Raw genomic sequence first — 6,000 nt, forward strand, 5'->3', positions numbered from 1 at the left:
AGACTCTTTGGATCCATGCATATCTTCTCAGGATACTGTATCAAACACAGGCCTGTCACACTCTCTTTGGCCATCTGGCTATCCAGTGTCTATCTGGCCTTTTCTTGACGTAGGAGATAAACCTCAGGGGAAATGGAAACATTTACAAATAGAAAACTTCCCTTAGGATGAGCAAGAGAACATGGGTCAGAAGGTCATGGGCCCAGTATGGGGGCGGGGATGGGTTGCTGAGCCTGTGAAGAGGGCACAAAATTCACAAGGAATGATCTTGAGAGGTGCAGGCCCAGAAAGTGGTGCTTCAAGTCAACAGAGTCCAAAGCCCCTTGCTATTTCTGTTTGGCTCCTGGAAAGAAAGCACAGGGAATGGAATCATGACAATGTGTTTGGCACTATGAACCCGTCCAAGGTGACGGTACAATACAGAATGCAGGTACCTATCACTCAGCTATCCTCAGTAGGTACTCCCAACACTTCCCATGTCTTTCCAGGACAGTCCCCATCATGAGCACACCCCAAGTTTTTCCAACATTCCATGATAATTGTAAAAGTAGAGGACACTGACTTTATCAACAGGGTGACAGGAAATAACACATTAAAAAAAAAAAAAGAAAAGAAAAGAAAAAAGAAAGAAAGAAAAGAGAGGTGCTTAACAAAGCCTATTATCCTGGACAAATATGCCTCTAGTTCTGCATATGTACAAGATTATTTTTTTCAGGGTTTCATGTGTATGTGTGTATGTTCATGTGGCAGCACAAATGTGTGTGTGAGCTCTAGGATCTGACCTGGATGGGAATGGAAGAATGGATGTGGAAAATTTGAAAAAGCCTGTGTAAGCCACGTAGACCGTGGGGTAGCAGAAGCACTAACACTGGGATAACAAGCCCAAGGAAGTTACCAAAGGAACAAGGTGTAAGTAAAAGCATGCAGCTCCAACCCGGATCCATGGGCAGAAAGAAGAGGCAGGGAGGAAGCACCTGGGTGTATGCTTGCTTCATGGAAGACTTAAAGGAGCTGGGAATCAGAATGAGCATTATCATCAGGCACATTAGGGAAGGTATGCACAGTCCCTTGGACACCCAGCAATAAAGAACTTTCTGTCCTGCTCAAGTGCAGGAGCATTCTTTCCCCTACATGACCAGCGCATGAACACACGTTGCCTCTTCTGTAAGGTTTGGCAGAGACTGACGACACTGTAGTAGCATAAGCAGCTGCTACCTGAAGAGACTGCCAGTTTGAAACATCATTCTTTAAACTCTTCACAGAATGCGTGGATCTGGAAATGATGTCTTCAGTTGATTCCCTCGCTGCTCCTGGACCCACAGGGTCGGGGTTACAGGGCAGGCTGGGATGTGTTCTCACATGGAGGCTGGAAGAAAACAGAAACACTTTGAAAGGTCCTCTGTACAGTCAATGGCAGCCTTCAATTCTTCTGGTATCAGTGAGTTACAGCCTTTATTGGGATGCTGTCCCTTCACTTATCTCTGTTTAGTGATGCTTCATCTTTGAGAGAAATCCATTTCTTAGAGAGAATTCCATTTCTAAACAGATTTCTCTGTGTGTCACATACTGGCATGTGGGCAAATTGTTTCTACATGAAACATAGAACTCAATAATTCACATATGAACATATGCATGTAAATTTTCTCTATGAAATGTGAAATTCTCTATATTTCACCTGTGAAAATGACAGCACAAACTCTCCAAAACAGAATTGGAATTCTCTGTATTTCATATGAAAATTTATGTGCAGGTTTTCCCACATGAGATTGTGAATTTTATGTTTTACACAGGTGAAAAACTAGGTGTTACCTTTTCTCCATGAACTGCGTAATTCTGCATATTTCCCTTATAAGCATCTGACCATTGATCTTAGCACACAAAAGATGGAATTTTTATTTTTTTCACATATGTAAATTGGGGCACTGATTTTCCTCTATTAAATACAGAATATCTGATTATTCTGTGCTGATTATAGCCATGAAAAGAAAAGACTCTCACTCCTGGGAAGAAAAGATATGACCAACCTAGACATAATGTGCTGAGAAACAGAGATATCACTTTGTCAAAAGAAGTCCATATAGGCAAAACTATTTTGTTGTTTTCCACTGAATATGTATGGATGTCCATCTTGGGTGACCCTACATGGCATGGCTTAGTTTCATTGAATTAGAGAAAGCTATGGTCCATGGGATTCGATTGCTTACTTTTCTGTCATTGTAGTTTCAGTCTGTCTGCCCTCTGATGTTCTTTCTCAGCACCTACCATCTTACTGGGGTTTATCTTACCTTGGATATGGGTTAAGCCCTCTCACCCGCTGGCCACTCCAGCATTGTGCAGCTGCTGCTCACTGCTCCAGTGAATTTACTAAACTCAGCAGTGGCCACAAAACTTGACAAGATCAGTTTTCATTAAAATCCCAATGAAAGGCAATGCAAAAGAATGCCTGAAGTACCACACAAGTGCACTCATCTCACATGCTAGTAAATTAATGCTCAAAATTCTCCAGGCCAGGATTCAGCAATACCTGAACCATGAAATTCCAGATATTCAAGCTGGTTTTAGAAAAAAACATGGGGATGAGGGGTCAAATTTCCAGCATCCATTGGATTATTGAAAAACCAGGAGAGTTCCAGGAAAAACAAAACAAAACAAAACTACTTCTGCTTTATTGACAAAGTCAAAGAATTTGACTGCGTGGATCACAATAAACTGTGGAATATTCTTAGATGTGAATACTAGATCACCTGACCCACCTCTTGAGAAATCTGTATGCAGGTCAGGAAGAAACAGTTAGAATAGGACATGGGACAACATACTGGTTCCAAATAGGCAAAGGAGAACATCAAGGCTGTATATTGTCATCCTCCTTATTTATCTAATATGCAGAGTATATCATGAGCCATGCCATCCTAGGTGAGACAAAGCTGGAATCAAGATTGCTCAGAGAATTATCAGTAACCTCAGATATACAGATAACACCACCCTTATGGCAGAAAGTGAAGAACTAAAGAGCCTCTTGATAAAAGTGAAAGAAGAGAGTGAAAATACTAGCTTAAAACTCAACATTCAGAAAACTAAGATCATCACTTCATGACAAATAGATGGGGAAACTAGAAACAGTGGCAGATTTTATATTTTTGGGCTATAAAATCACTGCATATGGTGACTGCAGCCATGAAATTAAAAGACACATACTCCTTGGAAGGAAAGTTATGACCAACCTAGACAGCATATTAAAAAGCAGAGATATTACTTTGCCAGAAAAACGTCTGTCTAGTAAAGCATATGGTTTTTACAGTCATCAGGTATGGATATAAGAGTTGGACTATAAGAAAGCTTAGTGCTGAAGAACCGATGCTTTCAAACTGTGGTGTTGGAGAAGACCCTTGGAATGCAAACGGATCCAAAAAGTCCATCCTAAAGGAGATCAGTCCTGAGAGTTCGTTGGAAGGACTAATGTTGAAGCTGAAACTCCAGTCCTTTGGCCACCTGATGCGAAGAGCTGACTCATTTGAAACCACCCTGATGCTGGGAAAGATTGAGGGCAGGGGGAGAAGTGTATAGCAGAGGATGAGATGGTTGGATGGCATCACAGATTCAATGGACATGTCTTTGTAACTTCTGGGAATTGGTGATGGACAGGGAGCCCTGGCATGCTGCGTTCCATGGGTTCCCAAAAAGTCGAACACGACTCAGCAATTGAACTGAATTGATTTATGGATGTGCGAGTCTGACTATAAAAAAGGTTGAGTGCCAAAGAACTGAGGGTTTGGAACTGTTTTGCTGAAAGTGAGTCTTGAGAGTCTCTTGGACAGTTAGGAGATCAACCCAGTCAATCCTAAAGTAACTAAACCTAAATAGTCATTGGAAGGACTGATGCTGAAGATCCTATACATTGGCTACCCAATGTAAAGGACTCATGGGAAAAGACTGAGGCTCTGCCTTGTCATAGAATATTGTTGTCTCTGATATGGGAAAGACTGAGGGCAGGAGAAGAAGTGGGCAATGGAAGTTGAGATGGTTGGACATGCTGGAGTCACAAGACTCAACAATCATGAGTCTGAGCAAAGTGTTGGAGACACTTTGGGTGGGGAAGGGTAGGGAAACCTGGAGTGTTGCTGTCCAAGGTATTGCAAAGAGCTAGACTTGGCTGAGTAACTGAAAAACAGTAACTTTGTATCACATATGTCAATCAGGAGGAGATATTCCAAATTGAAATACAGAATTCTCTATACTCCCAAAGGAAAATTAGATGCTACATTTTGAAATATGGAGATCTCTCTATTTCATTTATGAATCTCTGGATGCCAGTTTTACTTCTTAAACTATGAGAGTTTGAATAGTTCACTGTTTCAGCTGTTTACATGTAATAAGGAATATTGTATATTTTAAATATGAAAATTTGAATACTGTTTATTTAACATTTGAAGAACAGGCATCAATTTCCCTACAATAAACATGGAATTTTCTATTTTATATATGAAAAGGGCTTCAGCTGTGAAATTCTCTATATGTCAGCAAAGAGAATTTGAAGGAAGATCTGACATAACATGTAAAATCCTCTATATTTTGCATTTGAAACTCTGAGGACAATTTTCTCATATTGAATTTGAAATCTCAGTTAGTCACATAGGAAAATTTGTGTCAGATTTCATACATACAGTATGTAATTTTCCATGATTCAGAAATTAAGATCTGGGCCAAATGGGACAATATACATTCACCTATGTTTCATGTATGAAAATTTGGTCCCAGAGTTCCCTATTGAAATGTAGTATTCTCTATATTGTATTTATGAAAGTCTGGGTGAAGATTTCACTACATGTTATATGAGAAACTCTATATTTACATTTGAAACTCTGGGTGCCAATATTTTTACATGAAAAAGGTAAATCATTAGCAACTTTTCAATTTGTAGGTTGTGATGTTCCCACATGATATAAGAAGATCTGTTTATTTCACATATGAAAATCTGGATGTCATTTTTACCTGCGTGAAATCTGAAGTTCAGTAAAACTGCGTGCAGAAAATTTGTGTGCAGGTTTTGATACATGATACTGTGAAATTCTGCAAGTATGTCATTAGAAAATCTGGGTATCCATTTTCCTTCATTAAATATGAAATTCTCAGTATTTCCTTGATCTAAATCAGAGCACAGTTTTAGTTACATAAAATAGGTAATTATTTTTATTTCCCATTTGAAAACCTGGGTTCAGACTTCCCAGTGTGATAGATGGAATTTTTGGAATTCATTTTTGAAAATGTGGGTATAGATAACCTTACATGAATTTTGGTATTCTCTTTATTTCAGGTATAAAAATCAAGGCAAATAGTTTCTTGAATGAAATATGATATTCTCAAATGAATGTTAAGATTAGACAGAAAACAAAATTCTGAGAAAAAAATATCCTTCAGTTAAAAATAAATAAATTAAAAAAAGGAAATTGCTGAAAAAATATGGTATTCCATTTATTTCATATTTCACCATCTAGGTGTAGATGTTTCTAACTGAAAAATGGAATTCTCTGTATTGCTCATATTTAAATCTGTAAGCAGAGTCTCCCACAAGCAATAGTGAATTCTCTATATTTGACATAAGATAACCTGCTAAGGAATTATTCACAATGGAAAATTGGGATTTTATTATTTCACATATGAAAACCAGGGTACAGATTGACTTATAATATATGAACTGTATGTATTTCAGATTAAAAATTTCAGTGCAATAGTTTTACTTGAAAAGTGCCTCCAGTCAAACATGTGGTTTTTCCAGCAGTCATGCATGGATATGAGAGTTGAACTGTAAACAAAGCTGAGTGCTGAAGAATTGATACTTTTGAACTGTGGTGTTGGAGAAGACACTTGAGAGACCCTTGGACTGCGAGGAGATCCAATCAGTCCTGAATATTCATTGGGAGGACTGATGCTGAAACTCCAATACTTTGACCACCTCATGTGAAGAATCGACACACTGGAAAAGATCCTGATGCTGTGAAAGGT

The sequence above is a fragment of the Cervus canadensis genome, chromosome Y (genome assembly GCF_019320065.1).
Source record: "Cervus canadensis isolate Bull #8, Minnesota chromosome Y, ASM1932006v1, whole genome shotgun sequence".
Taxonomy (NCBI): Eukaryota; Metazoa; Chordata; class Mammalia; order Artiodactyla; family Cervidae; genus Cervus; species Cervus canadensis.